Below are 24,399 nucleotides of genomic sequence, written 5' to 3' on the forward strand. Positions count from 1 at the left end.
GGGAAGCAGCATGCAAGATGCTTTCATCAAAGGTCCCAAGTGAGTACAAGATGCAGAGTGTGTTGTGTACCTGCTGGACATCTCATACTTCCTGGGAGTCACTCGCATGGTGTGATGTTGAATGTGAAGTAGGATCTGGAAGTGCAGAGAGGGCCAGGGCCCCTCCCTGAGGACAATACAGGCATGGGGATGGACCGGGCCTTGCATACAATAGGGCTGAGCCAACCTGCAGAGCTTTAAAACTGTCAACAACCGGGAGCCACAAGATGTCCCCTTGGCTGACGGAACAGATAGAAAACTCAGAAGTTATCTTTAAAAACCAGTTTTCAGACTCTAGGTTCTATCCATAAATATTAGGGCCCTAGCACCAGCCTGGGGGCAGAGGTTTCTGTCCCAAGAGGGACTATACGAGTTGGAACCTCAGAAAGGGGCCATTAATTTTCAGAGACAATCAAAAGCTAGTCCTGTGAGGTAAGACACAGGAGATGGAGATAGGCAGGAAGGTTCTCATGATCAGTCCATCAGAATTGATGCCCTAATCTCTATGCCCTCACAGGGTCAGGGAGACCTGCTGATTTATTTACTGCCTCAAGTCAGATAAGTCTGGGCATCAAGGTGGGCTGGTCCTAACTAGGAGGAGCAGAGGAGGAAGCTAGACTGTGGTGACCTGGAGTCCAAAACACTGAGGTTATTGGGGGAGGAGTCTCCACTTGCACTTCCCAGAGATCCCTCCAGCTCAACATGTTCTAAGTTCATTCCCCCAGTTCACCTGCCTCCTCTTTTCTCTACAGGGTTCATAGTATCCTGAGGATTCCAGTCACACAGGCTCAAACCTGAGGATCACCCTGGACCCTTCCTCTCCCTTGCCCGGAAAATCCTACCTCCTATCCTTTCTAGCCCTCCATCCCCACTGTCACTCCTGTAATTCAGAAATTTCTCTCCTTTCTTCCCCCCTGAACCCCAATCTCATATAGTGGTGTGATATGATTTGGCTCTGTGTCCCCAACCAAATCTCATCTTGTAGTTCCCATAATCCCCATGTGTTATGGGAGGGACCTGGCGGGAGATGATTGAATCATGGGGGTGGGTCTTTCCTATGCTGTTCTCATGATAGTGAATGGGTCTCACAAGATCTCACGGTTTTAAAAATGGGAGTTTCTCTGCACAAGCCCTCTCTTTGCCTGCTGCCATCCACGTAAGATGTGGCTTGCTCCTCCTTGCCTTCTGCCATGATTGTGAGGCCTCCCCAGCCATGTGGAACTGTAAGTCCAATGAACCTCTTTCTTTCGTAAATTGCCCAGTCTCTAGTATGTCTTTATCAACAGTGTGAAAACGGACTAATACATGGTGCCAGGCTGAGCATTTGGAAACAGTGTTCTAACAATGCCATTCATCTGTTCTAAAATTGCCAAAGCATCCACACTGCCTAGAGTGAAATTCAAACGTGAGCCTGTAAATCAAAGCGCTTCATGAGTTCTTCCCAACCTACCTTTCCATCACAGCCCAACATCAGGCAGACAGAACCACTCTCTTCTCCGTTCATTTCCCACTTGGTTCTACTTCTGGGTTTTGCTCTGTTTGGCATGTGTTTTCCTGCACCACTGCATTTCTGAGTCTTACCCATCCTTCAAAGTTCATGTCACATCACCTCCTGCAAGAACATTCTCTGATCCTCTCCTGCATGCATAATCACTCCCTCTTTTGGACTCCTGCAACCCTGTGTGCCACTCTTTCGCATTAAGTAAAAGTATGTGCTTTTCATATGCTTCCATTGGTGATAAGGTCTTTGAAAATAAGGTCCTTACAGATTCACCCTTCATGGAGAAGACGTAGGGAGACCCAAGAACTTGGAGTTTGGCTGGCTTGTAGGAAATGTAACAAAGTTTGGGGGAATAATTTTGGAAAGGTAGATTGGAATCATATTTTGACTCCAGGGTAATAGTTAAAAGTATGTAGGAGTCATCTGCAGACGTATGAAGCTAGATGAGGCAATCCTGAGAAAAAATATTGAATGTGAAGGGAAAGTGCCCACCCCTGGAACCACAGGGAACACTAGCCTGCAAGTGTCCACTGGAAAATAAAACATCATGGAGACTGGCAGGAAATGGCTGTATAGAATGGAAGTCAGTCACAACATCCATACCACACTGGGCATAAAAAGAATTTCAGCCCTGTTGGTCAGCCACAATACACGCGCTTGAATAATTCTGACCGAATCCTGTACGGCTTTTTTTTTCTCTAGAATTGCAAATAGGGAAGACCATGCTGACAGACTTGTGGATCCTTAATTCAGGACATTTTAAAAAGGCAATCACTTGCCCACGTTCTATTCCTAATCAGTGGGGCCTCCCAAGCCCAGCACACCGGAGACATCTACAAACATGTAGAACTCGCAGAAGTAACGCCTGACCAAGGAACACATGAATGGGAACAAGGAGGATTCTTGGTCATCTGATTTGTTTCTGTGTTGGCTTCCCAGTCCCAAAAGTGACTTCTAAGGTCATTAGAATTATTAAAACCAGAGAACAATCACAGGGACCCTGAGGAAGTCAGCAGGAGGTGAGTGGGTAAAAAAAAAAAAAAAAAAAAACAAAAACCCTTGACCTGGAAGTCTAGAAGCCCAGAGCAGCACCCCCACCCCACCCCGCAAGGAGCTGGGGGGAGAGAAGTTCTGGGTGGGGATTGTGCCAGCCTCCCTGGGTGGGACCTGTGTGGCTTCTTGGGGAGGTGGGCGGCTTCTACCTGAGACCTTCCTAAATATTCCTCACCGAGGGGGAACTAGTCCTACAACCACATAGGACCTGCCCTGTGTCAATTCAATTGAATTCAGCACAGACAAACTGCTGAGCTCCCCGGAGGTGAAAGCCCTGACCTGGGCAGATGTTTACCTGATCAAACCAGGGAGGTCTTCCCAAGCCAGCCCTGCTAAAGATCCCACCTGAGACCACAATTTTCTTACACCTTATTCTAATACAATGGAGGTCAACTTATTCATTTCAAGGGTTCTAGAAATGTTTGATTCAAATTACATTTAAAAATATTTTTAAAATGGTAAACACAGACAAGTGTGTGATACCAAATGTGAACAATCATAGACCCCAGTGGTTTACATGAGCCACAGGTTATAATATACTCATGCCCGCTTCAGAATAAAGGTTCTCCTGCCAAAACCATGAACATGTTTGAACATACGTAGATGTGTCATTAATCAGGAAAGCTGTAGTTCCAAAAAGATCTTTCAACAGTTCAGATCCATGCAAATATTCTTATGCTGTAAAACTGTATGAGCAAGTACACTACCATCATCCTGGCCCCCTAGCGCCATGCTCAATTAAAGGCCAGGAAGGGACTTCCCTGGAATGTATGCTCTTATAAAGACACAATACTAAACTATACAGTAATATGTGACCACATAACATGTTGTACCATGGTAAGTATTACTGGTAGCATTATTATTAGTATTACCAGTAGCATGCTTATTTTGATCTTAGACTGATCAAGACCAACAGCAATGCAGGGCCATTCTATTACTGCTTTTCTTGTGGCCGATAGTGTCAATGATGAAACTGACAACTGAAGTTTGAGCTCAAAATGCCAGATTAAACATGTTTTGCTGTGTTAAAGGCTTTAAGTGATTACTACAGAGAAACAAACACTGGAGTTTCTGAAAAAAAATTAATAACATAATTAACCTCTCATGACGATACAACATAATTTTGGGAAGAATTTTCTGCCAAAGATATAAATTGGTGAATCTAAGTGAAAGAATCTGTTCCTTTCCATTAGACCTCTTATAATTATTGTTACATAGTGTTAGTGAGTCAACATTAAAACCAATTCTTCCTATATTTATCTTTCGTGTTTCTAGATCATTGAAATCAGAATAGCCTGAATCTGTAAGGTATCCTGTTTAAAAGTGCTATAATTTCCAATATCTAGTTGTTGCATGTTGTCCGGTCAATATAAAATACAGGAGTGCACTTGATAGTGAGAATGTCATGAGGCTGCAATATTCATCCCAAACCCTCAATTTCAAATTTTCATAACATTCTCATTGTTTTCATTAACTGTATGTTAAAAACTAAATTTATCAAACTAATATATGTAACAAAATGTTGCTTTGTCCTGTTATAGTCATTGATATTCTACATAAGATTTCATTGAAGAGTTTTAATGCTGAACAGTTTCCAAAAATCACTGTAACATTTAATATATAGGAAAAACTCAAAATATGAAGCAGGAAAAGATGTAAGAAACAGATCTTTTTGGTTAGAAAGGCAGAAGTAGAAAAGGGTGAGAGTAATTCAACCGCAACTCCAGATACAAGCTTGAGAATAAAAAAAAATGCTTTTTGAATCAATCAATGAAGCAGAAATATTGTGTCCCTTGCTCCTGGAATTGGGAGAGGGGAAACTTTGGGACTGGAGAAACAGAGAAGGCCATAGAGGAAGTTTTGCTTTCCCGATGAGAATCATCTTCCCATAGGCAAATAAGAAGGCTTCTCTGTGGGAAGCAGGGCAGACCAAAGAGATGATGGTCAGTGGGTAGCCAAGTGTAGCCACTGATCATTAGGGTCAGCGTGACTGAGGTGTCAGCACAACAGAAAGGAGGCCTTGAGCAGTGAGGTTTCTGGACTTGTGGTAGAGAAAAAGTGGTGACCAGACATGTGATTCCGGGGAAGGAGGCTAAAGGGAAAGTTCCAGCCTGGAGGGCAGGAGAAAAGCACAGGACACAGAAATCATTCATTCACTCGTTAATTGATGAAGCTCCTATTAATACACGCATTTGATTGGGCACTGCAGTTACGAAGGTAAATAAGCCTCAGTCAGCGTCTCCTAGGGGGAGGAGAGGTTGTTACCAAGGGGAAGCCCAAGCAGCTACAAGGATGGCAGAGGAAGGGGCCACAGCTTCCTGGAAGAGGTACCCCCAGAGGTCAGTCTCAAAGAAGAAATAGGAGTTAATCAAGCAGATAATAGCTGAGAATGGGGGAGGAGGAGCACCTCTCAACTCAAAGAGCATTCCTGGAGAAAGACACGATTTGAGAGAGAGAATTGTACAGCTGGGAAAGAGCAAGCGGATGAAAATAAGTGAGGCACAAAGTGAAAGGAAGGGAAAGTGAGAGAAGAAACTGTTGAGGGGGCTGGGGCCAGGTCATGGGAGGCCTGGTGTGTTCTGCAAGGGAGCTCAGACTCTCTCCTACCAGCAGTAGGGAGCCACTGAGGATGCTAAGCTGGGAAGCTGCACTCACACTTCCCTATTCAATTTCTCCACACTATTTGCTTGTGTGGCCTCTCATAAGCATTCGCCAAGAACAGGAACTATTTTTTTCATCTTTTCACCTTTATACCCTTGGAGCTTAGCATAGTCCCCAGAATGCATCAGGGACTTAGGACTTATTGTTATATGAACTAATGAATGAATGAGCAAAGTGCCAAGTAGGGAAAGAGGAGGCTGGGGGGAAAATGCAGTGAGTGAAGATGAGAGACCACTGTTAAATGCAAAGGCTAAGGAGTTAGAACAGAAATCTATCTGAAATGTAGTAATAAAAGTACATGCAAATGTAGACAAAATCTTCATGTCCCAAGCAGTGTATATAGGAAGTGGATGGAAAAACTGACCACAGATGAAGATACTTTGGAGAAGGAACTGGATTGAGATCCACTCAGGGACCTTGGTCAGAGGAAGCTCCTGAATTCTTCTTGCGAAAGGGTCACATTAATGGTTTAATTGTGTCTTTCCCCCTAAAAACATGGGAACTCCTAATTTCCAACACCTCAAAATTGTCCTTATTTGGAAATAGGGTCTTTACAGATTTAATCAAATTAAGACAAAGGCATTAGGGCAGGCCTCAACCCAATATAACTGGTGTTCTTATAAAAAGGAAATTTGGACACAGACACACACACAGCAAAGATGATGTGAAAAGACACAGAAGACAGCCATTAATAGGCCAAAAAACACCTAAGGCTACCAGAAGCCATGGGAGAAACCTGGGACAGATCTTTCCCTAGAGCCTTCAGAGAGGGCATGGCCCTGCTGGCATCTTGATTTTGGCCTTCTGGCCTCCAGAATCATGAGACGATACATTTCTATTATTCTAAGCCACCCATTTTGTGATATTTTATTATAGGAACCCGAGGAAATGCATACAGGCTGGTAGTTAAAACAGATTAACACTTGCAGCCGACTTTGATATTTGTCTCCCCTACGTGCATTCCCTTGTCCTCCTTGCTGGATGGGTCTTAGAAGAAACAGAGGGGAAAGAAGGGAGCTGCACAGGCTCATGGATGGGGCTTCGTGCCACCCACTGGGTGAGGGGAAAAGATTCTGCATCTCAGGAATGGTACAGGCTTTGACACCAGACCCGGGTTAAATCTTAGCTCCATTTACCAGCTATACGGCTTTAGGCAAATGACTTGCAATTTTCAAACTTCAATTTGAAATAGGAAATACAGCTTAACATTCTAAAGAATTCTTAAGAATTATGCTTAACAAGGAGATAATCTATGTAATACACCAAGCACGATGTCTAGAGACCAGCAGGTGACCTCCCAGATGTGCGCATGATTGTGAGTCACACACCAAGAATACCCAAGATTTTTTTTTCCTTCTCTGGAATAATCAGTCCACTGAGCATTAAAAAAACAACTAGACATGTTCTCATTAAATTGGTCTGCAGTCCTGTCATTTTTACTTTGGAGCACACCACAAACCATTTCTCCCCATCATCCCTTCCTTAAGTTCCCTGAATTAAAGCAATAGCTCCTAACTGGCTCCCTCCTTCCATTCTCTCCCCATCCTCCAATTCAGCATTCACAGAGTCGCCCACCAGAATTATCACTCTAGAGCAGGGGCTGGTAAACTACTGCTCATGGGTAAATCCAGCCCACTGCCTGTTTTTGTTTATAAAGTTTTATTATCACATAGCTACACTCACTCATTTGCATATTGTCTGTGGCTGCTTGTGCACTATAGTGGCAGAGCTGAATAGCTATGACAGACTGTAGGTCCACAAAGCTTAGAATACTTACTACCCGATCCTTTACAGAAAAAGTCTGCCAGGCCCTTGGTAAGTTGCCATTCCCTTCAGTGACTTGCCTCTCATACAAAACCTACATTGAGTAGTTGGCCCTTGCCTGTCTTTCCCGGCTCATTTTTCTTTTATTTATTTATTTTTGAGACAGGGTCTCATTCTGTCACTCAGGCTATAAGGCAGAAGCATGATCTTGGCTCACCGCCAGCTCCACTTTCTGTGCTCAAGGGATTCTCCCATTTCAGCCTCCCAAACAGCTAGAATTACAGGCTCATACCACCATGCCTGGCTAATTTTTTTGTATTTTTGGTAGAGATGAGGTTTTGCCATGTTGGCCTGGCTGGTGTTGAACTCCTGGGCTCAAGCAATCTGCCTGACTTGACCTCCCATAGTGCTGAGATTACAGGTGTGAGCCACCCTGCCTGGCCTCCTTGCTCATTTCTTGCCACTCCCCTATGTCCCACTCTTGCTGATTGAGTCCCCCCAAACACCACGTGTTGCCTCCACCTGTAACATCTCTACTCCCTTTCTGCATGAAAAAATTTCACATATTCTTCAAGATTACTTTTAAATGTCCCTTCCCTCCGAAGCCTTCCAGCCCTATTCAAGGGTCAGGCATTCCTTCCTTAGAGCTCCCTTAGCACCCTGTGACATCCCTTCAATAGACAGCATGTAGTAGAGAGTGAATATGCGTCTACAGATCTTTCTCCTTTACTGGACACCCCCAACCTAAACCTCTCTCATTCCCTCCTAGAGCACCCTGTTCTTGTCCAGGATAGCAGTTACCAGTTTGTAATCGTCATGTATTTTATTTGTGTATTTACTTCTTGAATGCCCATCCCCTAATAACTGTGAGCCCCGAGAAGGCAGGAACTAAGACTGCCAGAATCACCATCACTTTACCATCACCTAGCCTTGAGCCAGCCACATAGTTGTTCAAATTATTAAATGAACTGATGACTGGCTAAATGAAAACTATATATATATATATAACTAATAAATCAAATACAAGTGAAAGAGAATCTAAGGTATCACAGCTGTTGCTTTATGGGCACACAGGGTACTGCCTCCCAAACCCTTTTGCACCCTGCCACAATCCAGAAGGTTGGATGGGCAGAAGCATCAGTGATAGCTTAGATGTGGCCATCTGACACATGTATACAGCCCTGTGCACTCATTTGTGGGAATCAGTGTGGAATATGTACATAGGCCTTTCTCATGACAGAAAATTCAGACCCTGTGGAATAGGAATAAAGCCAAGTACGGGATTATGTAACTTCACTGAACCACATTTGTGCGGAGCCACACAGCATCCCAGCCACACCTTCCTGGGGAAGCACTTCCACCACTCCTTGTCTACTGAGGAAAAGTGGGGCAAAACACCTGCAGCTTCTTCCCTCTGATGGAAGAAAGAGTCCCTAAGGAGAGTGCCCTGTCTGTCCATCACACCCACACCCAGCCAAAGGGACTCTGCACATGCCCACATCCAGGTGAGAGATCTGGCTGGGAGGAGAGTGGGGAGGGGTCCGGCAGGGATGATCCTTCCTTGCCTCCTACAGTGTCCTCCAGTACCTTCAAGCTGTCCTCCAGGGAACCTTCAAGCTGGAAATGTGACTCTTGAATGATGCACTGTTTACTTTTCCTGATACCTGAAGGCTCAAGATCAAACAAATAATTCAGCTGAGCTGCTGCTTTGTGTGGGGAAAGAAAAATACCCCAAGGCCATTTCCCGTGTGGCCTTTTGGATTCAGGATGGTGCCCTTTGGGAGAGCCCTTTCCATAAAGGCCCTCTGTGAAGGTGTGTGCATTTCACTGAGATGTTTCCAAGAAGAGCAAAGATGCCATTTCAACCAACGCAAATATATGAAGTTGGCAGCCAAACTCTAATTCCAGCCCTGAGCCTCAGGGATGTTGGCACCATGAACATGAACCAAGGCAAAGCTGAATTTCTTGTTTAAGTCAAGCTTTTAACCCTCTATGGTATCTGCCTCTGGTCTGAACAAAAGAATCTTAAGTATGAAAACAGAGATTGTCTTTGCCCCTAGATAAAAACATCTTCTGGGATGGCTTCTGGGAGGCTCTGGGATGCAGCCTCTAAGCCTGGTAACAAAGAATTCATAGGAAATGCCCCTATTTTTCCATTATTAAGAACTTAAATGGCAGTGGTCAAATCCTCTAGGGTCATTCCAGGCAGAGGGTTGTCACTCCAGCAAATCTTATAATGGACCTTTCATTTCCTACAAGATCTAAACAACTCACTATCTCCTCTCATATATTTGCCTTCATCTCCAACTACCTTTCCCTTTGCTCAGAGAAGCAGGTGTCTCTTCTCCAGTCCAAAGCTGGTGTCTCCTCCCCACAACCCCACTATGCTCTAGGTCCTCTTCCTTCCTCCTAAAACCTTGGTGCTGCTGCCATCCTTACCTCCAGGTATCTACATAGCAGAGGCCAATTCCCCATGCCTGAAGTGGAGCTTCAGCACATCATGCTCTATTGAAGAATACTTTGAAGGCAAATTGAGTGGATGATATACTGAACGCACCTGAATTTGACATGGCCTGGACTTAACAACAAGTGATAAGTCACCACTGGGCATTGTGAAAGAAATTTTCTCTGCTCCACCTAATAAAAGCTGAAGACCTGAAACACCTATCCAGAATTTCTTTAATGATGTCCAACTACCAACATGGAAGCCATCCAGAATATGAAGAGAAATATTAGAAATCTGTGTGGAAAAGAGAAGCGAACATGGAGACACCTCTCCCAGCATGCATAGTCCATTTGTGGCCACTCTATAATATGTGCTGGTCGGGTAGGCACGGTGGCTCACGCCTGTAATCCCAGCATTTGGGAGGCCAAGGAGGGCAGATCACAAAGTCAGGAGTTTGAGACAAGCCTGGCCAGCATGGTGAAATGCTGTCTTTACTAAAAATACAAAAAATTAGCCGGGCATAGTAGCATATGTCTGTAATCCCAGCTACTTGGGATGCTGAGGCAGGAGAGTCACTTGAACCCAGGAGGCAAAGGTTGCTGTGAGCCAAGATCACGCCACGCATTCTAGCCTGGGTGACAGAGCAAGACTGTCTCAAAAAAAAAAAAAAAAAAAAAAAGTGCTGGTCTTTTCCATCTTTAAAACACTGTCTCTACCTAATACCTCTAGCTGCTGTCTTTTCTCGCATGTCACTTTCATAGACAGGCTTCTAAAAACAATTGCTAAAGTTTGGTATGTCCACTTCCTCACCTCACATTTGTTCATTAGCTCCCGTCATCTGTTAGACTCCCCTCATCTGTTAGACTCCTCTCACCAAGTTGTCAATAGCTTTAGAATTTCCAAATCCATGGACATTTCAGATCTCTCATTCTTCCATATCATTTGAAGCTGTTGATCCCCTTCTCCTGGAAACTGTCCTCTTCCACATCCCAGTCTCCCATTTCCTCCTGCCTTTCTGCACATCCCCTTTCCTGTTGACTTCACTGGGTCCTCTCCTTCCTTCCCTGAGGTCAGTGTTGTGCCCTAGTACCGCCACTCTCGGAAGCAATCTGGCACAGGCCTGGCATCCTGATAGCTGCCTTAAAATCCTAGGTCCATGACTTATAGCTGTGTGACCTTGGGCAAATGACTTACCATCTCTGTGCCTAAGTTTACTCAGCTGTAAAATAGGTAAAACAATAGTAGTCCTTCCTAACAATGGTTATTGAGAGGATTAATACACATAAAATGTTCAGAACACATAGTACACACTCAATAAACTTTAGCTATTATAATTCCTCTTCCCATACTCCATAACCCTCCATAACCAACTGATCTATGCCATGACTTCACTACCTTTGGTTAAGGTTTGTTTGTGGGCCGGGCACAGTAGCTCATGCCTGTAATTCTGGCACTTTGGGGGACTGAGGCAAGAGGATCGCTTGAGGCCAGGAGTTCAAAACCAGCCTGGTCAACATAGTGAGACCCTGCTCTACAAAAAGTTTTACAAATTAGCTGGACATAGTGGCATATGACTGTAGTCCCAGCTACTCAGGAGGCTGAATCAGGAGGATCACCTGATCCCAGGGGTTCAAGTTCAAGAATGCAGTGAGCTATGATTGTGCTGCTGCATGCCAGCCTGGTTACAAAGTGAGACTCTGTCTCTTAAAAAAAAAAAAAAAAGTTAGCTTTCTTGTAAATCTTGAAGACTTTTCTCCTGAATGTCAAACCTAGAAAACATCTGCCCAGTAGCCATCTCTCCCTGACTATCTTAATATTCAAACTCAGCATATCTGAAACTGAGTTCATCATCCTTCCTATAAATGCTGCTCCCTCCTCCCTGTCCCTTCTCTCTCCTAATGAATAGCCCCACTATCCTTCCCACTGGCTGCCAGGCCAAAATGTCAGAATCATCCTAGACTCCTGCCCCTCCCTTACTCCCCCATTCAGTCAGTCACAAAATCATGCCAACTTTATTGCCAAAGGCTTTCTTGACTCTGACCAATTCTCCACCCTAGTTACCAGTGTCTTATTAGAACCTCATTATTTCTCACCTAGATGATAGTAAGTCACAACAATATTAAAAATAATACTGGCCACTAGTATGACTTGCCAATTACAAATAAACCACTGTAGTAGACATTTCACATACTTCATTGTATGTAACCCTGACTACCATGCATACCATCCATAAGGGAGGAAGTAGAGTCCGCCGTTTTCAGATAAGACAGAGGCTCAGAGACATTTGCTAAACAGCCCAAGTTACAGGGAGTGTGGCTGGGAAGGAGGCTGAGATGTATCTGACTCCAAATCCCAGGCTTTTTCATCCCCTAAACTGCGGTAACATGCTAACTGGTCTTCTTGCCACCTATCTTATTCTTCTCCAATATTTACTCTATTGCCAGAACAGTATTAGAACAAAACGTTGACCCGGTCTCTCCTCTGTGTGAAATCCTGCAGTAGCTCCCCACTATCTTCAAAGTAAAATTCCAATTCTCTAGCAAATCCAGGTGTGATTACCTTGCCCCTTCACAGGCTGACTTCCTTTGTCCCCAGCCATACCTATCTGCCTTCCCTTCTTGAAGCAGCCCTGGCCTGCTCACCTGGACATGCTGGACTTCTCACTGGCCCATCTGCCTAGGCTCCACTTCTCCTCTCATCAGCCTGGATGCTCAATCTCAGCCTCTTTGATGCATGCTGTCTTGGACTCACCTGCTCTCCAAGCTGAGTTTAGGTGACCCTCCTGTGGGTGCACATAGCACCCTGTGATTGCCTCTAGTGTGGCACTTTAGAGTAGTACAACATTCATTGATTGAGTATCCACCATAGGCCAGTTTACAGTAGGCTCTGGTGATTTGGGAATCAACAAGACATATGTCCTGATTTCAGAGAACTTACTGTAATGAGAGATGGACAGCAAAACATTGCATTACTATCTCTGATTTCCCCGTCTGTCTCCACACTGGATTGCTGAGCTCCCTGGGCACAAAGAGTATCTTGTTCATCCCTGTTTCCAGAGGCTGGAACTGTGCCTGGCACACGAGGGTGTCAGTAAGTGTTGGCAGCTTGAGCTGAGCAGACACACCAAGGCCACCAAGCTGTCTCTGTGAGCACATTAGCACACCCACAGGAACACTTTTACTTTCATGTGTGTCTTTTTCAGTCTACATGTCCAAGTCATTGTCTTCTGAAGTTCCACAAGATCCTACAGTGCACCCTGCTTTCGACATGCAGCAGGGTCTAACACTGGAGAATATCCAGGCCAACCATTCCTGCCCTGTGTGACTGACCCACTAGGAGATTAAAGGACCAAGGCCTCATAACAAGTAAATGGCATTGCTGACTCTCTTCCAGTGCTCATTCTGCCCACCCTCAGGTTCATAGCGACATCTCAGTGCAGCAAAGAAAGATGCCACTGTCAGAGATTGCTTGGCCAAGTGGCACTCAGGATGGGAGAACTCAGGAAAGAAATGCATGATTCTTCCAGTAACAGGCCCTACCCGCCTCCTCCCATGGGCTGCCATGGCCTGTCTTGTCTTGACAAGATGAGCATGTTTGTGGAGATGCCCAGAGAAAGACAGCTTTAGGCAGCCCTTTTGATTGAAGTCCCCTTGCAGAAACAAGATCCCCTGAAGTCTGTTCCCTGCAGCTACCAGCCGCATCTGAATGACAAGGGCAGGAGGGGGCAAGGCAAAAGGGGAGAGGCTTAAATTACAGCAGGTGTTTTGTAAAAAAGTCTTCTTTTCCTTGCAAGTTTATGGTTGCTTCTCTACTAAGCAGCATTTCCCCCTCCTCTCACCACAGAGGGCAAAGTGCAGGCTGCCTTGGTGATCAAACAGGGGGCAAGAGGAGGAAGAGAGTTTTTGAACCCCAGAACAAAGAGCGTCTCACTGCCCCCAGGCACAGCCTCAGATGCCAGGCTGGGGAGAAGGAAAGGGGGAAAAGCGGGGAGGAAATGGCCATTCCTATCCCAGCCACAGTGGCCCACACTCTTTCACCTTCTTTTTCGAAAACAGATTTTCTAAAATTATCTTTGATGATAACAGCTCTCTGGAGACTATCTGGAGCGGGATAAAGGGCTCAGAGTTTGGTGCCCTGGACCTGATTCTGGCTCTGCCTTTTAGTTGTGGGTATGACCCTGATTCCTCCTCTAATACAGACCTCAGAGGGTGTTTGTCAGGATCCATGCAATAAAGGCAGCTAAAGACCCTAGCACAGTGCCTGGCACTCACCCCAGGTTATAATTGATCTCTAGGAACCACTCCTGGGACCACTTCCCTGGAGGCAGGATGGTCCCCAAAAGAGAGGATTCTTCTCCCTGTCTCCATTTCCTGATCCCTGGCTAGATTGAGTCTTCTCTATTCATATCTTCTCTGTCATGGCACTAATCCACCATATCGTGTTGTCTGTTTTCTTGTCTATCTCTTCCTTCAGACCATGAGCATCTTGAGGTCCAGGAATGGGACTTCCATGCTAGAGCATTCATTCACTCATCTATCACTAACTAAGTGCCTCCTATGTGCCAGGGGGTCACTAAGTGGTGAATAAATGAGTAAAGCCTGGGATGACCTATAGAAGGACCTACATCAATTGTCTATTCAGTAAGCATATGCACCCATCCTCTGTGGGGAGCTCAATGCAATCAGCACATGCAAACAGCTTTAGGCTCAAAGAAAGACTGCAAATGGGAATGTAATTCCCAGGAAATGTGGCAATCCTAATAGCTGTTGATCTGCTGGATCACAGGCTGGATTTTATGTGAAACAGACTTTAGCATCAAAACTCAATCTCTCTCTCTCTCTCTCTCTTTCTCTCCCACCTCCCCATCCTTCCCTCTGTTTCTCCATCCCTTTCTAAGTCTGGAGAAATTTAGCAATTGCTTAGCAATTCATATAGAATTTTGGACGCTCTAAAGGTAAAACCCAGACTCCAGAGGGGCCACTCACATAGCTCATCAGCTAGGACTTTGAAAAGAAAACAAAACAACTACCCACAACCTCCCAGCTCAGCTTTGTTTTTGATTGTGATTTCTTTTTTTTTTCTTTTTCAGTTTTTTTTTTTTATTTTATTGTTATACTTTAAGTTTTAGGGCACATGTGCACAATGTGCAGGTTTGTTACATATGTATACATGTGCCATGTTGGTGTGCAGTACCCATCAACTCGTCATTTAGCATTAGGTATATCTCCTCATGCCATCCCTCCCCTCTCCCCGCTGATTGTGATTTCTTTGCTTACTAGAGACAGTGTCCCTCCCTGACCCATGGGCTCTGGTTCCACTGCCCCAGGAGGAAACAAGGCCAGCAGAGATAAGAGGCAGAGCCACTATTCAAAGGGCTCAGCACACCTGAGCTTTAAATGCCCACTCCATTGTCTCAAAACAGTACAGAGACAGACTCCTGGACTGGTAAAATGTCAAAGTCACCTCCCCAGGCCCATCTCCACCCTCCAGTTCCCACCATATGCCTACATGTCTTCCAGGCCCTTTCTTGATTCTTACACATGCTGTTTCCTATCTGTAATGCTCTTTAATCACCAGTCCCTTCAAACCCGCCAAGCTCCCGCTTACACGTTAAGGCCAAGCTCAAACATCCTCTTCTCTCTGATGCCTTTCCTAACTCTTCTAGCAGAGATGGTACTGGTTCCTTTGAGCTCCCAGTTCTCTGCTCAGATCTCTTATTCCACTTAACACACTCTGATGATCTATTCACATGTCCATCATATGTCATGGACTGCAATCTTGATGGTACAAACCAGGTCTTCATCTTTGTGTCTCTGGCACCTGCACAGAGCTACTTATTGCACATGTATTCCAAGTCCACACTAATACCTCAAGATTCTGCCACCACTCTAGTCTGAGACCAAATGCCCTTTACAGCACTAAACATGGTTTCACACAGAGTCAAACAACAGAGTGCATTTCACAGAGAATACAGCTCAAGATGTAAACGGGACAAAGTATATCTCCCTAGAACTAGACACACAAAGCAGGGGCCAGCTTCATTAGAAAGTCTGCTGCAGGTCAGTTAAGAGGTGCTACCCAAAGTGGCAGCCAACAAAGTGTGACATCAGAGGCCTCAAGACCTGGCACCAAGCCTGACATCCCCCTGACCTTTCTACCCTGGGCTAGTTTATCTTCTGTGCCAAGCTATAAAAGCCTCAGTATAAATACAAGTGATGCCCAAAGATCTTGGGTCTAACTTTTACTCAAGTCATTAATATCCTACAGGAATTTGTTTCTCAGGTCAGCCAGCTAGTGACCTAAGAGAGGGGATAATGCCAGGAGACAGTACGTACGAGTCTGATGTGGGAAGGGGAAGGCAGTGCTATAGGGCAGTGGTTCCCAACTTTTTGGTTCCAGGGACCAGTTTCCTAGAAGACAATTTTTCCACGGATAGGGGGAGATGGTTTCAGGATGAAACTGTTCCACCTCAGATCATCAAACATTAGATTCTCATAAGGAGTGCACAACCTAGATCCTTCGCACATGCGGTTTGCAATAGGGGTCATGCTCCTATGAGAATCTAATGCAGCCGCTGATCTGATAGGAGGCGGAGCTCAGGCGATGGCCCTGTTCCTAACAGGCCAGGGACCAGCGAAGGGGTTTGAGGACCCCACCATGGGGATCTGAAGAGTCTTGGATGTCAATGGACAGGAAAGTTCTTACCCTACTCCACCCTCAAAAGCAGCACTTACTAGAATGTTTCCCTGGCCCCTAAAAAACCCACAAGGCTTTACACATGCCAGGTGACCTCATCCCACTGAAGTTTTGGAGACAACCTGCCAAAACAAGCAAACTCAGGGGGATTACAGCTGTGCAGGACAGCTGTGGAGGAAGCCAGAGTACACAAATGTGCAGGTATTTGTGTAAGGCGGTCTAGCCCACAAAGCAAGTGGCCCAGGGACTAGCAAGGAGTGGGCTTGGTTTTCAAAGCCAAGGCTGCATTAGAAGCAATAGAAGATTCCAAGTTAGTTTAGTGATCAGTTGTAACCAAGTATCCAGTGTCAAACACAACTTTCCCAGAGGGTCAGTGAGTGGCTCCAAATCTGCTTCTTCAACACCCCATATGGGTCATTAAATTCCCTTAGCCAGTTTTAACGTCAATAGATAAATGAGCCTTACAATACGTGGAGAGAAGCTGTGCTTTGCATCTGATCAAGTATAATGTGGGAGACTCAGCTGGTGGCATTTATTCGTCCATCCCTCATTCATCAATTGGTTTCACCAATATTTATATGCTAGGTGCACACTGCAAAGGGCACATGCTCGGTAAGGACAAAGCTGGGGTCACAGAGTTTTCGACCCCAAGTCTGCACCTCTCTCCTCCAGGCAGGTGTGTGTTGACTCCATCCTCCCAAAAAAGTTAATCCTCTTCTAGCCCTGGCTATGTACATAGGCTCAATTTAGCATCAAGATCAGTGGTACTGGGAACTAACCCCAATGTCCTGCCCCTCTGTGGCTGGGGGCAGGGCAAGGAGGCAAGGAAAGGAGCAAGAGTTGTAAAAACAATGGCATAGTCTTAAATCACAAGCATGATGCAGGTGGAAAACCCAATGGACTTAGGCTCTCATTAATGCACCTAACAAACCTTATCTCACATTAACTGGGCACTTGTTATGTGCCAAGCACTGGGCTAAGCCCTTTACCTGCACAGTGTAAAGAGTATGTGTTTTGAAATCCAGATGTCTGTGTGAATCTTGGCCCTACCGCTCATTAGCTCCATGACTCTGGGCAAACTGCTTAGCCTCTCTGTGCCTCTGTTTCTTTGTCTGGAAAATGGGGCAATACCATTAGTAACTATAAAGGACATTATAGGGTTTAAATGAGTAAAAACGCATAAAATGCTAAACTTGAACCATGTCCTGGAATTAGGTAGGCACTCAGTATTAAGATGAATGGTTATTATTCCATTAGTTAGTCATACTAGTCTGCAGAGAAGGTACGCTATTTCTTCTTACCAAGAAGGCTTTGATAGACTGAGTCAATTTGACCAAGGTCAAGTAATTAACTTTTAACAGAGTTAATAAGTGGCAGAACTGAGATTTGAACACAAGAAGCCTGACGCCTAAGCCTGAAACCATCACTGTGAGCATCGACGGCACTGAGCTAGATTCTAAGTATGTAAGACCAGGGGAGAGATAAACAAAATACTGTAAGAGAGATATATTTATTTAAAAAAAAAAAAGGTGGGGAGAGGGGAGGCTGAGGCTGAGGCTGAGGCTTTCCCCCAACCTGGGGCAGGGCAGGGAGCAACAAAACAGTCTGTAGGAACTGAAGAATGATGCTTCACCCAAAAGGAGACTTAACTTCTAGTCTCAAAGATTGATTGCCAGCCAAGGAGGAAGAAGGGCATTCAAAAAGTCAGGACCTAGAATACCAAAAGAATAGTGGGTTGGGGGAATGTCAGGAACATTGAGGAAGTGGCATAAGGTGAGGCCAGTTGTGAAGAGCCATGTGTACAAGGCCAGGGGTTACATTTTATTCTGTAAAAACAGTGATTTTCAAACTTTAACATGCAGAGGAATTACCTTTAGTGCTTGTAAAACACCTGCAGATTCCCAATTCCTATCCCTTCTGTTAGCAATAGGGGACCAACAAGGGTGCTAAGGCAATATAGCAGCATGACCTGCTGTGGATTTGGCAACAGAATTCTGGCACTGGAATGGAGGGAAAGACTGGGATAGAGACTGGTATAATCAGCCAAACTAGAGCAGATAAAAGGATGAGAGCTGGAAATAATGGCACTCTTCATGAAGTGATACATTAAACCTGGGCTTCTCAACCTCAGCACTATTAACATTTTAGGCTAGATAATTCTTAAATCTTGGAAGTGGAGTTGGGGAGGGGGGAGATGTCTTGTGCAATACAGGATATTTGGCAGCATCCCTGGCCTCTACCCACCAGATGAATAAGCTCCTCTTCTACTTACAAGATGACAGCCAAATATGTCTCCAGACATTGCTAGATGTCACTTGGGAAGTAAAATCAAAATTCTAGTTGAAAACCATTACTTTAAGCCTGCTTTACAGACGAGGAAATCCAGCTACAGAAAGGTACAGAAAGGCCCCAGCCAGGATTCAAGCTGGTGGTCTCACTCCAGGGCCTGGGCTCTTAGCCACTGCGCTTGACTGCCTTTATGGAAAGGAGATTCAAGTCAGCCTTCTGAACAGTATTACACATTTTGTGACAGACTGGATGACAAGAAGGGGATGAATTAATAAGGTTCAAAGGTGAAACCTCAGTGCTTGCCGCTGAACTCAGAGGACAGTAGATAATAAGTAGTTTGGGTCTGAATAGAATCAAGGTGTATTAGGTCAAAAGGGAAAAAGCCTGGTCCCTTGTACTATGAGAAAGGAGGTGGCGGGGGGGAGTTGGGGGGACGGTTCTTGCTCACTAAAAAGAAGAATCTTCTGTAGGGCTGGACTTGAAGTGTGTGTGTGGTATAGACCAGCTAGGACCCAAATCCTGGCTGGGTCCTTTCCTAGCTAGCTGTGTGGCCCCATCTCATTTTGCCCGTTTGTAAAACAAGGGGTAAGAGTCCTTACACATAGGCTTGTTATGAGAACTCAGGCAGTTAATAAGAACAACATGGCAAGCCAGGACGATGTGGTTGGCACTCCTCTCCTTTCAGGACATCCTCATTTCCTCCATGCCCCAACGCCCTCCGTATTGCGTGCCAACACCTCCCCTTACCCCTCAAGAGTAGGGGTGGGGACCCCTACGCAGACCTCCCAGATAGAGCAGCGTGGACTGTCTGGGCGCCCCTCTCCAAAAGCAAAGCGTCCCACTGGGACTTTAGGGGGCGCCAACAGCCTTTCATTCCCTGATCCACTCGGCTTTCGGGGTCCTGGGGGTCGCCAAATGCGCGCGGCGAGTTGTCTGCCTCCGAAACAAACCAGGTAAATAGTCCACGGTGCAGCACGTACATTTCTGGCAGGTCCGCCCCCCGCAGGCTTGGGATCGAAGCCAGTCAGGCTCAGCCCAGCTCCCAGAGACACAGGAGAGAAGCGCCAGATTTGGGAACGACCTGCTTTCCGAAGCTGGGCTGCAGAGGGAGAGGGTTGAGAGTTGTTCTATCCAGAAAGAAGCAGGGGGGCGAGAGAAGAAACAGGGAAGTGGGAGGAAGAGGAGGCAAAAAAGAAAGCGCTGGAAGCAAGAGTTCCCTGTGGGACCCAACCTACAACACCTGGGCAGGGGCTTGGGAACAAAGCAGCGGCTTCAGGTCAGAAGTGCTCTGGGTGTTTCCGAAAAGAGGGCGCTCCGGAGAAGCTGGAGCCCGCTGGGGATGCCGGGTGCCCCAGAGTTCAGGGAGCGCTCTCAGGCGCCTCTTACCTTTGCTGGGGCCCCGGCGCGCACTTCCGGGGACTGCGCTTGGGGCGCGCGGGGCCGAGCAGGGGGACCCGGAGCTGATCACTGAGGGGCGGACGCAACGAAGCGCTGCCCGGAGCTTGGGCCGGCACCAGCACCTCGGAAAGGAATCCCGGCGGAGGGGCCGCCGGGGTCAGGGCTGGCCTGGGGACGTGGGGTCCCGGCCTGGGTGCTCACGGGCGGCGGCGCCAAGCCCCGCAGAAGCTGAAGGAGCCCGAGTCAGTGGGAGGAAAAGGTTGTCTCATTTCCTTCGATCTCCCCCCTCCTCCACCCGCTTGGCTCCGGACCTGCCCTCCCTCTCCCCCGCCCCCTTCTGCAAGCCAGCGGCCCATGTGGGCGCCCACAAGACGCGAAACCTGAACGGCTCCCTCCGCGCCAGTTAGTTCACGCTCCCAACTCCTGCCTGCCTCCCTGCGCTGCTGACTGTCTGCAGGACCGGCGAGGTTCCCTATCGGTAGTCCGCAACCTATCCCGGTCCTCCAGCCTTTCCCCATGCTGGGACTATCCCAGATTTGAAAGCAGACCTCCAAGCCCCTGCCAGCATCCATCCTCTCATTCCTGTCCCGTCGCCTGCTTTGAGCCTGTATTCAGCTACTCAACTCAGACAGGAAATAACCACTTACTTTGTTAAATATGATCAATTTTTTTTTTCTGAGTGGGAAGTTAAAGCCTGATGGATAATCTCGAAGGAATGTTCATTTTTATCGGAAGAAATGCAGCTGAGGCCTCCGTTTGGCCTTTCTCTTTCAGGGTTGGGGTTTTGTTTGTTAAAATCAACAAGTATTTATTGAGAGTGATGGGCGCTCAGCTGGGCGCTGGAAACGCAGAAACAACCAGAGGGACACCCTGTTCCTAGACAATCGTCATAGGGGATGAGTGCAGGGAGAGAACAGGTCCCGGGATGCAGTGGTCTCTTAAGAGATGGGTCACGGAGTGAAAGAGCCTTCTACAGAATCAAAATAAAAGCTTGGACAGAGGGAAGACGGAATAAGAAAGCCTTCAGGAAGTGGTCTAGCAAGGAACACAGCCAGGGCAGTGAGTGATGGTGGGGAACAGGGAGGAAAATGTTGTGCCAGTCCGTTAGGAAAGGATAGGAGCTCCTAGAAGCAGTGGGATGGAACTGACAAGATCTGATGACCAAGGGCTTGAAAGGGAGAAGATGAGGAGAGGATGAAGGAGAGAGGTAACTCCCAGGCCTCTGACTAGAGTAGCCAGTGACCAAGTGGATGACTAGAATCTCAGAGTACCTTCTGGAGCTGCTACTCCAAGTGTGGTCCAGAGACTGGCAGTACTAACACCACATGGAAGCTTGATGGAAATGAAGACCCTCGGGCCGCACTTGAACCACTGGATTAGTATCTGCAGCTTAACAAGATCCCTAGATGATTCAAACGTGCATTAGAATTTGGAAGCACTGCCCGCTAGACCACTGACTGTGTATTATACTGTATATTGGACTGACTGTATATTAGACTATGGAGCCCTGGGTGTAAAGGCCAAACACCTGGGGAGTTTTAAAAACCAATAAGAGGCCCCAGCTCCACCCTCACAAATATTTCTTTAATTGTGTGGGGTGGAGCTCCCACATCAGTTTTTTTTCAGATGCTCTCAAGATGATCTCATACAGCCAGAGATGAGAGCCACTATTTCAGACTTACTCAAGAGCTACTTCATTTTACCTTGAAATGCTGCTTTTCAGAAAGGAAAACAACACCTATCTGTAGATGAAAATGTAAAGACAGGTTATCCCACTGTCATGCAGAGACAACTGGTCTGGTAGAAAGGGCCCTTGTTTCCTAAACTAATCAGGGAACAAGGCTGTAGCCTCAGACAGCACTAAATTACTCTCTGAACTGGAGAAAGTACTCCTCTCTCCGACCTCTGTTTCCTTATCTGTAAAAAGAATACACACTTGCCTGACTCCAAATTCCACACTCTGGCATGCAAGGTGCCATCATCAGAGCTCCCCCTAACTCTCCAGCTTTCCAGCAGGCATATGGAGAGGCTGTGTTGAGAAGCGGGGTTTCCTGATATAATACTACGTGTGTTAGCCAAGGGCACAGCCCTATACGAATATCAGAGATCAGAGGTTTGTGTGCCGAGCACAGGAGCACACATACAATCAGTGCTCAGTAAATGTGTGTTGAATGAACTAATTAGTAAAGAAATAAATAAATAGGGCACAGGTGCCAATAGGTGAGCATAGACTTTCTATAGATGGGCCCTAATCTTGAGCCTATTTATTTGCCCCCCAGGCTGGAGAAAGGACACCTGGAAGCACTCTGACCCAATCTAGCTTTGGATTTAAAAATACTACCACTACTAAGAACTGCTAATATGTGTTGGTACTTAGTACGTGCCAGTCACTGGGCTATGTCTCACTTATAAACATTGCCTCATTTTATTAAAATGAAGCAGATACTGTTGAACCCCCTACACTTCAACAGATTTCAGGAATCACAGGTATGGAGAGACTAGAGCTGCCATCTAGATTATCTCCTGCTTCTGGTTGTGCAGAAGGACAGAAGTGCATCCATTGCTAGCCTGAGAGCCCCTCTTGGGGTTCTGGTGGGTCATTCTCCAGAACATGCATCCCTGCATGAAGGCCAACATTGAGATAAATGGCTACTTAAGGATCCTACAGAGGTAGATTCTACCAGGAGCTATGTCAGGGTACCTATGTGTTATGGCTGCACCTTGGAAAGGAACCCCTCAAAGCTACTAACTTCATGCTTGCATGCACACGTGTGTTCATGTGTGTGTGTATGCTTTTAATGAGAGCCTCTTAGATACCAAACTCTATGCCAGACCTTTTCACATACATTTCTTTTAATCAACACAGCATCTTGATTGGCTAAGTACTCTTGTTCTGTTATTTTATAAATAAGCAAACTGTAACAACATGAAGATCTGTTCGTCTCTGTAGCCCAAGTTTCTTAAGTATACATTCTATTGCATCATTGTTCCTGTCCACCACCTCTGCCCACCCCCATTCTATGGAGGCGAGAATCTTCATTTCAAGTCCCATTTGCTTGTTATGGTTATAAGTTATCGAAACTCTCCGTGCCTCATTTTCCTACCCACAAAATAAGTTGTGTTTGATTGCTCTTTTTTGAAGGTACTGTGTGTGGCTTGACACTCTAGGCTGAGAGGAGATGAGGGGAGATAACCCATAGACTGTTAAGAGAAACTGAAAACACTGGGGTGATTTATTCCAAGATGAGAGGGCTCATTGCTTCATTAATGGCAAAATTATTATAAAAGAGAGAAATAGCTATTTTCCATTTCCAGGGAGACATATTTATGGAACAGTGCCAGATATCAATGAAGACTTTAGGTCAGATGTGAGAAATAGGCATTAAGCCTCTGCTAGACCAGGGCCAATTCTCAATGGCTACCTTTTGAAGCTGCCTATCCTGGTCTCATAGGGTCTGCTGGATAGGCCTTCAGGGTAGAGTTGGTCAGGGAACACAGGAGAGGTTGGAATGCACAGGCTGATACAGGAAGGGCAGAGGAGTAGGGAGTCCATGTGCACAGGCACAGCGTACAGCTCCAGTTCTAACCAGAGGTGAAGAATTAGAGAAAGAAAAGGGTTCATCTCAGGAAACCAGGATCCGCAGCTCAGGATCTCAAGTAACCACTTCATGCCTGGTTCTCGGCTCAAGGCTGAGAGCTGGGGCTCTCAGTGTGGGCAGCCTTGCAGATGTGGGCAGGTAATGCCAGTGGAGTGCATAGGGCTCCCACGGCACTGGTGGTCAGAGCAGGGAACCACGATCCCCCCACACTGATGTTGTGGCCAACAGCACATCCAGCTCATGGAAAAAGTCTAGTAGCCAGGGCCCCTTCAGCTAATACAAAGATGTGATCGTTTTAATGCTCAGTGAGTGGAGGCTGTGGCATTCCCTCAGTGGCACAAATATTGTGATGACAAGATTTGATAGGAGGATCGTGTTCCACCCATGTCACCACTGAGCCCCATCGATCAGCTACTGTTAGACAAGACTCTAGCCACATTCCTGTTGCTTCTGCTTCCAAAACTCCATCTGCATTTGCATAGCAGTAATTTGATGATTTTACACAAAGCTCATTGTGGCAAATATTTACTAGTTTTTGCTTCAAACAGAAATACAACCTCAGACTTTTATTACCCCCATTTTACTGATGAACAAACTAAGGCACAACACCCAAAGGCAGCCAAAAACAAAAACAAACTGAGTCACCAGCTGAGCGAAGGTGAAACCCTTAGACTCCTATGGTTTACCCAAAAATGATGAGCTGCCAAAGGCACCACAAGATGCTTGCAGTGAGAATATGTCCAGATATGTCCTCACCCAAAATCATCTGGCACTGTGTAACCCATGTGTCTATCAATGCAGTTCAGCTTAACTGTCATTTCCTGGAGACTGCCCGCCCTTCACAGAGAACTGTCCTAGACACCACAGGCAACCTTGCTGCACTATATACTCAGCATTCACCTGGTGCATGTTCTGAAATCACAAGCTGGGCTCCAGACCAGACCAATTGAATC

General features: G+C 46.1%; 1 protein-coding gene across 2 annotated transcripts in view; it reads right to left on the minus strand.

The window, feature by feature from the left end:
- EVA1A (eva-1 homolog A, regulator of programmed cell death) overlaps positions 1 to 20,411 on the minus strand; it is a 66,200-nt gene extending 45,789 nt beyond the window's left edge. Inside the window, exon 1 of one of the 2 annotated variants that reach the window (XM_055240625.2) lies at positions 20,396 to 20,411. The gene's annotated coding sequence lies outside the window, so the exon portion shown is untranslated. Of the gene's footprint in view, positions 1 to 19,835; positions 19,998 to 20,395 lie in introns of those variants that run through there. The other variant, XM_063616596.1, reaches the window with a different exon arrangement.
- Between the last annotated feature and the right edge of the window lie 3,988 nt (positions 20,412 to 24,399).

The sequence above is a fragment of the Symphalangus syndactylus genome, chromosome 14 (assembly GCF_028878055.3).
Source record: "Symphalangus syndactylus isolate Jambi chromosome 14, NHGRI_mSymSyn1-v2.1_pri, whole genome shotgun sequence".
Taxonomy (NCBI): domain Eukaryota; kingdom Metazoa; phylum Chordata; class Mammalia; order Primates; family Hylobatidae; genus Symphalangus; species Symphalangus syndactylus.